Here is a 10912-nt window from a genome sequence, read left to right as displayed (position 1 = left end):
TAGAGAAGTGTCCTAATGAGGCTAAGGGGTTATTTCACATAGAGGAAAATTCTGTCTAATGGTCACAGACATCCCTTAGTGTCAGCCAGCTGTCTTGCAAATGTGCTGTTTGTCACAAATCCATCATCACTGCTGGGAAAACAAGTCAGAGTGTATGTCCTACTGTGAAATTAGTGACTGGTCCCCTAGAGGCACTAGTGCTGCATCAGGGGATTTGGACATTTCTCAGATATATACAGCTTCTCTGGAAACCTCTGCAAGATGTATATCAGGGACACAATACATAGTGTTGTGCTTTGGCTTAAAAGTTAGGGAGGAAAAGAAATGGTATACATGCATAATGCTTATAGTACTGCTTCTGAAATGGGATGCCTGGGGCCATTCTGCTACTTCTGTGAGAGCTGTTGTAGGGATCTGGGATGTAGCTCATGGAGAGATCATTAGAATTGAAGAGACCACAGAAGTGGAGAATTAAGCACAGGGAAGGAGCTTAAAGATAATCTAGTATACAGTTACAAGTTATAGGTTTTGCTTTATTTTTTAATTTTTTTTTGCCTTGGAAGTTTTCAAAGTTGTCATTTTATCCAGAGAGGAGAGAAAGACAGTACTACTAAAGTCAATTCAGCCTTTAGACTGCCAGGAAAAAAATGCTCCAGAAAAAAAAAATTCTTGATATGAGGGTAATAAATGTGTTACTGAGCCTTCACTGTTCCCCTATCAACCTAATTTCTTTTTGCTCAGCCCTGGTCCTTTCAGGAGAATCCTGGGTCATACTCATTCTTGAAATGGACTGAGACCCACCTTTGTGGGTCATGGTTCCTTAAGAATTTCCTTGAAGGTGGGGTGGGGAGGGGGAGAATAGGAAAGAAATAAGTATTTATAAAACACCTACTACATGCCAGATGCTTTATAAATATTATTTCATTTGATCCTCTCAATAACCCTGGAATGAAAGTGTTATTATTATCCCTCTTTTACAGTTGAATAAACTGAGGTAGATAGAATTAAATGACTCATCCAGGGTCACATAGCTAGGAAATATCTAAGGCCACATTTGAATTCAAGTCTTCCTGACTCCAGCTCTGGAGTCCACTGTGCCATGTAGCTGCCCTCAGTTCTGGCTGTTTTGATATTGTCTTGATTGGGGCATTTTCTTAGAGTGGAATTCTGAAGGAACCTCTGGCACCCCTATTTGTTCCTGAGTAATTGCATGTAGTTCCTCTAACATAGCATTTTCATGTTTTTGAGTAAAGCCACCAGGAAGAGCTCATCTATTTGCTTCTGTTATTTCCCTAGAATCACGTGTTTCGTATATTACCCTCTCCACTTATTCAGTGGATATGATCTGATGCATTTTTTTCAATTATCTCCAAACTTCAGGCCTTCAGCCACTTTCATTTCAATCTGGGTATACTCAGTATTCTGAACCACAGTTTCCAGGTTGGTGATTTGATATTCTGTTTCATCCAAGAATTGTTCCTGGCAACATTTCTTCTTAAGGTAATTACTTTGACCTTTCTATCCTAGAGAAGCTGTCTGGAAATTTCCTTTTTCCTTTTTAATTATTGGGTGATTCTTTTCTGATATTGCTTCAGTTTAACTTGTTTTTCCAACTGAGGTATGGCTTTGTCTGGCTCTGTGATCCTTCTCTGTTTCTTGTAGCTTAACTAGTTACCCATGGTGACCATGGTGCTCTTCTTTGCCCAGCCTGGTCCAGTCCAGTCTACTTCCTGGCCCTGGCTGCCACTATCTGTCCAGCTCTGCTTCGGAGACCAAGACTTTTACTTTAAAGTTAAGGAAATAGAGACTCTAGGAATTTAAATAATTTGTCCAAAGGTCCATCAGCTTAAGGACTTTTTTATTTGTTTGTTTAGTCATAATTTTCAGCATGCCCAAATGATTCCTAAATTATTTCTCCTTGACTTGTTTTCAAGGTCAGTTGGTTTTGATAGCAGATAACTCTCACATTCTTCTAATTTTTCATTTAAAATTTTTGTTCTAATATTTCTTGTTATATCATTGAATCATGGGGTTCTATTCACTCCATTTTCTTTTTTTGGTGACCCCAAGTACATGGGTCATGTTTTCTACCTTTTGTTCCAAGTCATTTATATGTCTTCTGTTTTTTTCCTTCAAGAGCTTTGATTTCATTTTTTATCTTTTGCTCCATTTCTTCTATATACTTTTTGAATTCTTGTGGATAAGCTACTCCTTTCTTCCCCCCTGAGATCCTACTTGTACTTATCGAGGAGTTAGTATCTTCTGGGTTTACCTTTTGGGTGTCTCTTAACATACAGTATTTATTAATTGTATTCAGTGCTTTCCTCCATTTATTTTTGTCTCTAGCCTCAGTTCCTGGATTGGGACTGTGGGAAGACCTTGTTCTGCCCCCATTCCCACTCTGGGATGGGGTATCTTAGTCTTGTCCCCTTTGTAGTCTGGATCCTATTGACATTTCTCTGGTAGAGTGCTGGATGAGATAGTTTATTCCTGGGCTTGTTTACTGCCCACTTTTTTTTTTTTTTACTATTTTTAAAAATTTTATTTTTAATTTATGGAATAAAATAAGAATTTCATAACAGTACAATAAAAAGATGACTATACATGAAACTATAAATCTATTATGCATAATTTGTTTTTCATTTTAAAAATACAACAAAAATATCATGTAAATTTTTTTCTTCCCTCCCCCCAGATGGCCACCACTAGACACAAAAAGTTGTGTGTATATATGTATATATACACATATACACAGAAAGGTGTGTGTATATATGTATATATATATATACGGGGATATAAATATATATGTAAAATTAGTCTAAACATACTTTTATTTATCACTTCTTTCTCTGGGTGCAGATAGTATCTTTCTTTAAATGTCCTTTATAGTTAATTTGGGTATTTATAATAGACAAAATAACTTATTTGCTCAAAGTCATCCTTAAAACAATATTGCTGTTACTGTATACAATGTTCTCTTGGTTCTGCTCATTTCACTCTTCATAATTTCATATAAGTCTTTCCGTGTTTTTCTAAAATCATTGAGCTCATCATTTCTTATAGCACAGTAGTATTCCATCAAAATCATATACCACAACTTATTCAGTCATTCCGCAATTGATGAGCATCCCTGCAGTTTCCAGTTCTTTGCCTACTTTTACAAAACTGTCCTGATACAGAGATCTAGAATTCTGTGTTTGTCTTCTTGTGGCCCAGTGTTTGCTGACCTCAGCTCTATCTCCATCTCTTTGGGCAAACATCAACTAAGAGTGTTTTTTTTCCCCCGACCTGCTATGTCCACGAAAGGCTCTGAGCAGATATCAGAGATTGAGTTGGATTCAGGTCTCCTGTAGGGTCTCAGGAAACCTCTGACTCATCTCCTTGATCCCCTCTCGTAGTCACCAAATATCTAATGTCATAATGATTTTAGCCTTCTAGAGAGGCTACTCGAATGAACTTCTTAGGCACTGAACCTTTTCCATCTTCTTGGGTGGAAGCTGGAAGTTGTATTTATTCTCTGCTGCAGTACCAATAGAATACTAAAGATTGATCTGGGGTCATATCTCCTGGAGGGCCCTGAGTTACACATGTACTGCATGTGTGCTTCTACTTTTCTCTCACTTTGTCCCCTGATGCAGCTTCAAGAGGCCAGGGAGAAGATTTCATTGTTTTCAGGCCTCATTTAACAGAAATCATGCATTTTTCAGGTACTTGTGGTCCCTCCTTCCCACCCCCTCACGTCACAGCATCTTCTGGCTTCTGGGCATCTTCATATGTGGTTCTCTACAGGATGTCTCTATTCTGTAGCTTACTTGTGTTTCCCTTTGGTTTTATTGTTCAAGATTTCCTTTTTTTTTTTTGGCTGGGGAATTTCTTATTGGAGCTAGGCTTAGCTGTAGGCTTTCATTTTACCATCTTTACTAAAAATCCTATTTCTCCAGTTTTAAGGATGAAATTATTATCAAGCCAAGTTGAGAAATTATTAGCTGTTTTGCTTATGGAGGAGAAAAGAGCTCTAGTGTATGTCTGGAAAAGTCCCATATCACTTTCTATATTATGCCTCCATGTTGGATGTATTTATTTCCTAAGATGTTCATCTATTTTCCTTTTAATCCAGGTAGTGTGTAGTATAGTCCAGTGATGTTATCACTTCTGTGACTGTCTTTGTTAATCTTCACACAAAGGTTCTCCACTATGTTTCCCTTTGCACATGTGTGTATGTATAGAATTGGTCTACCTCCCTTGCAAGCCTATTTGATATAATCACAGAAAATATGAGGGCAGATAATAGAGATAATGAGGTGTTAATGTGTTAAATCAATTGTAAAGACATGTCTATATCCTCTTAACCCTTTACGAAGTGTGAAGAAGTTTTCCAGATGGAATTGGAAGGGCAGCTTGACATTGGCTGGTCAAAAATGACTAAGCCCCTTTACAAATGACACAAAAATGACGGCCTTTACAAACATGGTTTTGCCAGCTATGGAAGCAGTTCAGACAATTTCAAAGGAACCCAACTTACAAAGAAAATGTGGAGAGATGGAGGAAGAAAGGTTGTAAGAAACTTCATGGAGCTAGTTTAGCAGAAGTTTGGATGGAGGCAGCCGCCATGATGAGCAAGCAATAGAACTCTCAGAGTAAGGTAGTATGGCCTGAACAGGTATGTGACATATTGAGATAGAAGCTATGTCACTGTAATTAAATCCCTCTCTCCTACTGCAGATCATTTGATTTTCTTTATCCTCCTGGCCTCCGTCATGGAAGCCTAAATAAAACCTTATACTCTAGAAAAATAGGTTTCTGAAAATTTTGTTTACCTTTCTTTGTTCTAAATTTTTTTTCTGTCTTTTAGATTGGAAGTTGCAATAAAGAATCTTAACCCTAGACATTTCCTAATTTGAGTGTATTTATTGGAAATGCACCTGGGAGGAGGTGTTTGAAGGATATTTCCTGGGAGAAGAAAAAGAGATTTAAAATGGTGGTGTTTTGCCAGATTGCTGTTTTTGGCTGGGGGACTGAAAAAAAAAAGAGAGCTTAAATAAAAGAGAGAGTATCATATATTTATTTTTCACAACTTCTCAGAGTAGAGAGACAATGTTAATATCAGCAAACCCATCTAGGCAATGAGTAAAGTGGGGGGGGGGTGAAAATGGGTGGCTAAACAATGCTACTTGACATCCCACAGTGGATCTCCTCACTTGACTATATCTTTTCAATGTATAGTGTTATTTCACTTCCCTTTGATCTATTCTGTTTCTTTTACATAAGGTATACCTTTCCAGAATCATCTTCCAATCAAGGGTCTCAGCCCACTAAGACTGTAATATCTAAGAGACCAAAATTGCCTTCTTGCATTAGGAGCTTTTGCTTATTACTCTTACATTGTGCATTTTAACCTTTGTTAGTTAAGGGATTAAGTTAAATAAAAGGTGCTGTGATAAAAAGTAATGATGCAATTTCCCTAATAATATTCTCTCTCTGTCTCTCCCCCCCAATAGGGTTACAATTGTTAGAATGACAGCTTTTTATACTGGCTTATATAAGAATTCAGCTCAGATACATGGGAACCTTACTAAATCTAGGTCTACTTGCTACCAACATTTCATCACCACAATTTTGTCATGGCTTTCATGACTATTACTTTACCTGGGAAAGCCACCCAGGAAAATGGAGCATTGGAACCACACCTCCATGCCCTGCTGTGAAAAGGTCACACCTTATTCTCATTTCTCCCAACACATACTTCTCTACTTACTACCTAAAATATAACAGACCAGAATAAACTCTAGTACAGAGTTTCAGTCTTTGTCTACTTTTATCTACTTTCTGTAGGCAGTCTCAAAGTGGGAGAGATGCTGGTGTACTCACTAGATCTATTGGCTGCAGCTACTTCCTTCCTGCTCCTACAGGTCAATTGTCTTCCCTTTGGTTGATCTGATGGGACTAATCAACAATTAAAATGTCTACCACCATCATATGCAGGACAAAACTGGCTTTGTGGATGGTTAGAAAAGGTACTAAGGCTTTCAACCCCAATTAAGTCTATAACTGACTCTGTCCCTTTTTTTGAGACTCTGAGTCAAGTTTCTTATGAGTGACACCTGTTGTAATCATTATGTGAATCAGCATGCTACTTTAATTCTATATTGAGACTGTTAGACTTAAGTAATTAAACATTTTTTCTTCTTCTTCTTCTCCTCTTGTTATGAGTTTGGAAAGTGATATAAGCCCTAGATCTCCAGACAGGTAGGTCAGCTGATACCACTCAACTACCGAGAGGGAACTTTATTATGACATCATTTATAAATTGGGGAAGGGGTTTCATGTTTCATTGGCTATTTTGAAATTTCCTCCAGCAGTTCTGAATCAATAGGATATCATAAGACCTAGTTTGTCTTGCCAGTACTCTGATGCTAATTTTCTTTTTTTCTTTATCATAAAAATAAATGATAATGATGCCTTTTGTTTTTATATGACAGTCATTTCTGGATTTTCCATTTTCCTTCCCACTGATCACCTCCCCACCCCCAATGTCCCACTTCATTGAATTATTTTTTGGAACAGAGAACAACTAATCAAAACCACCTGATATCCAATACTGACTACCCCCCCGCCACCGCCCCAGCCAAGGATAGAAGTGATAGCAATAAGGGAAGTTTACATTCTAAAGATAGGCACATTGATACATATGTGAAAAATATATGTAAATCAAATACAAAGAGGTGGAGGTAGAGGGGAAGAGCAAGACAAATGTGGGGTGCAGCCATGACAAAGGCCCCTAGACTAAATGTGAGGAATAGTAAGTAGGCCAACACAAATGAACAGTACAGCATATAGAAGGGAATAATGTGTGAATAGATAGGAGAAGTGGGAAGGGGCCAGGTTGTGCAGCCTTTTGAATTCTAAGTTAAACAGTTTATATTTGATTCTAGAGGCAATAGAGAGATTGTAGCACAACATTAACACTCAAGACATCTCCAAGGATACACAGAATACAAATGCACAGGGAAAAATCACCCAGGAAGCTGACCATCAGAGCCACACCATGATGCCCTGCCATGAAGAGATCACATCTTGTTCTCTTTCTTTTCAACACACCCACTTCCCTATTACCTAAAATATAATGGATGAGCCTAAACTTCAGCACAGGGATTCACACTTTCTCTACTTTTGTCTACTTTAGGTCTATCATCAATTAGAGACAATATCTATAAAACACTTAGCACAATATCTGGTACATATTAGGTTCTTAAAAATGCTTCTTTCTTCACCTCCTCTATCCCCCTTCTTCGTTGGCAGCAGCTACTATCTTCCTGCTCCTGTAAGCTCAAGTACCTTCCTTTTGGTTGATCTGATGGGACTACTCAACAACTAAAGTTTAGTTTTATCTTGGGAGATTTTAGCCTAAATACTACCCAGAGAAGACTAAGAGAGGCAGAGCCAGCTCTAGGGGTAATCAAATTAAGCAAATGCCTAGGTCATAATATGCAGTGACAACATAAAATTTTTTTAGCAACTTATATAAATATAAATTTAAAAAGTTTTAATTGTAGCCTTTCCACCTAGCTATTTCCTCTTAATTTCCCTTCATTTTACATAGAACCCTTTTTTGGTAACAATGGAAAACATTTAAGTAAAACCAACCAAAATATAGACTTTGTTGATGTATACCACATTCTTTATCTGTGGTCCCCATGTTGCTACTTTGAGGATAAAATTGTGTTTCCTTATTGGCTCTCTAATACCAAGATTGTTCATTATAATTAATCAGATTCTACTGAATATAATTGCTATCACCTATGTTATTATACACATTGGGTAGATTGTTGTCTTGCTTCTACTTTCTTTATTCTGTACCACTTGGTACAAGTCTTCCCATGTTTCTCTGCATTTCTCATACCCTTAGTATCATGCAGCATGGAAATATTTCATGATATTCACATCCCACAGCATGTTCAGCATTCCCAACTATGGGCACCCATTTTGTTTCCAGTTTTTTTTTGCTGGCGCAAAAGATACACATATTTTTAATGCCCTAAAATTCCACTGTTCATCACATCTAGGCATTTATTTTGCATTAAATCAAATTACATGTGTTACAGTGAAGGCTTGAAGCATCCATGGAGGCTTCATGGAGAGCATCATTTTCCGAACTTGGCTGGGGAACTCAGATGTCTTTTCATTGCTCTGCTGAGAGGAACCTTGTCAAAATAGCCTTAAGGTCAGGTCTGATGTGTCCATAGGGAAAATGGTGAGGTAACCACAGAATTCAAAGATGAAATAGAAGCTATTAAAATGGCAAATGCCATTGAACCCTATTAACATTATGGACTTCTCTGCAGAAAACAGCTTCTAATAAGGAATGCAAATAATACCCTTAGTAAACTTCTACTTTATTGTTTTCTTCCCTACCCCTAATCTCTACTACTCATTCCCAGTGGAAATCTCTTAAAAATCAACTAGTGAAAGCTTAGCAATATATATTTTTCATTAGAAATGTACTAATGTTTAGAAAGTATGTTAATTCACTTCTCTGCTAGTGCCCAGTGGGATTGGATTCCTTTTTGATTAAATTCTGCTTATTTTTAATTTTAGTGTCATAATCAAGTGATTTGTCATGTTTTATCAAAATCACATCAGAATCACCTTCCCTTTGTTTTACTTTGTTTTGTTTACCTTTGTTCTCATTACTTGTTTTCATATTTTAAATAATTTAATTTGCAGCTTCTGAGAAATCTTTAGAAATATGTCTACTGTGAAAAAAAGTTGCAAGTCACTTAATTAGGAAAGCTGTGTTACATGGAACATACTTTTAAAAAAGAAGTAAGGGTGCAGCTAGGTGGCGTAGCGGATAGAGCACCGGCCCTGGATTCAGAAGGACCTGAATTCAAATCCTGCCTCAGACACATAACACTTACTAGCTGTGTGACCCTGGGCAAGTCACTTAACCTCATTGCCTTCCCCCCCCAAAAAAAATAAATAGAAAAGAATTAAACAAAAATTGGAACTTTCTGGGAAAGAGAAATATAGTTATTAAACACCGGCCTGAGAGACCTACTAGGAAACAGCTTAGACATTTTTTTTTCCCTGAGATTCACTGAGTAACTTGTTAAATAATAAAAATATTAATTGGACCAAATACTTGCAAGGGACATGACACTGTATTATGAAAAATAAAAATAGTAAGAGAAAGAAAGGACATGCAAATAAACTTAAGACCAAAAAATAGGAAGTAGATGGAGGAAAGGATATTAACATTCAATACAAGAGTTATATAGAAACTTAGCTGATGTACATCAATTAAAAGAAGCTAAAAATGCTTCAGTGAATAATCACTCGATCTGCCTGTCACAAAGAAAAATTTGGCATCCACAGGCAACACTGGTTTATAATATAGCTTATTTGTAAAACCTTATGGAGAAGAATAGTAGAAGGTTATAGGTATCGTTGTTACATAAAAGCCAAGTCAACAAGCATTTATATTAATGTGCTAAGCATTTGTAACACAAAGAAAGGCAAAAGACAAACCTTGTCCTCAAGGTGCTTATGGCCTAAAGGAGGAGACAATATGCAAACAACTATGTATAAACAGGAGATATGTATTATATATACATAAATACACACACACACATATATAAATACACACATATGTGTACATATATAATTTTTCTATATATGACAAAATGGAGATGATCTCCAAGGGAAGACACTATGGTTAAAGAAGACTGGGAAAGTCTCTTGAAGAAGGTAGACTTTAGTTTAGACTTGAAGGAAGTCAGGCAAGAGTGATAAGCAGCAACAAAAGAAACATGTTTAGAGAAAGCCATTCCAAAGGCTTTAAAAAGGAAGCTAGCATGAGAGGAGCTTGAAGTTCCCATCATGTCTCTATCCCCAGCTTGCTACACTAGAGGCTTTGGGGAATTTTGCCTTTCAGTGAGATCTGGGACTCTCTTGGTTGAGTTGACTTACCTCTCTCCCAATAAGAAAGCTCTTTCACTCTGTATTGTCTGATACATATTCTCATATGTATACTCTCTCTGATTTCTGCTTTACCATTGACTTGGAAAAATGTGTTTCTTTGCTAAAAATAAAAATGATGCTGGAGTATAACAAACAGATCAAAGATAGAATAGATCTTTCCACCATCAAGCACTGAGAATATACCACATTTTAACTCTTAACATCAAAACCCTAGATGTTCTTCATGAGGAAGTAAAAATAACAGGAACTGAACAAATATGGCAGAATTTGCTAGATTAGACTACCAGATAAAGGTAGAAGAAGTCCTTTCTAGAGTGGATGCATTTTGAGGGCATTGAGGTATTAATTTTCAAGGTGTCTGGGAAAGGGGAGATAACAAAGGCATGAAACCTAATTATTAAACCTAATCATTATCAGGTGCAGGAGAAAACAATAATAATTCTTTTTTTTTTTTAAGGCTATTGGGGTTAAGTGACTTGCCCAGGGTCACACAGCTAGTAAGTGTCAAGTGTTTGGTCTGAGGTCAGATTTGAACTCAGGTCCTCCTGATTTCAGGGCGGGTGCTCTATCTACTGTGCCACCTAGCTGCCCCCTGCAACAATAGTTCTTAACCCATAGGCCTGCTTTCCCATTCATACAAATTTTTTTTTATGAGAATGATCTATACACATATCAAAGACATCCTTGATGGACAAAAAACTGAAATTAAAAAGTTTAGGACAAAGGTTTAACAAATACATTTTGCTATTTATATTACAAAACAAAAGTAAAAATAATTTACCTGTGTTGATGAGTGATATCAAATTAGAGGAAAAATATTTGATACCTTATGCTTTTGCTCTTTTTAGTGCAATGATCATTTGGATTAAACATTTTTGCTTACAATTAAAATGAATGTGGAAATTAAATGCCAAGATGGTAGTCCACTTAC

At 36.8% G+C, this 10912-nt stretch overlaps 1 pseudogene; it reads right to left on the bottom strand.

Annotated features, from left to right (window-relative positions):
* Nucleotides 1–1111: 1111 nt before the first annotated feature.
* On the bottom strand, nt 1112–8145 carry LOC114049408 (annotated as a pseudogene).
* Nucleotides 8146–10912: the final 2767 nt, after the last annotated feature.

Source organism: Vombatus ursinus, unplaced genomic scaffold (assembly GCF_900497805.2).
Source record: "Vombatus ursinus unplaced genomic scaffold, bare-nosed wombat genome assembly UNPS02014798.1, whole genome shotgun sequence".
NCBI lineage: Eukaryota > Metazoa > Chordata > Mammalia > Diprotodontia > Vombatidae > Vombatus > Vombatus ursinus.
The sequence above is the reverse complement of the archived record's forward strand: the minus strand, read 5'-3'. Positions and strand labels throughout refer to the sequence as shown.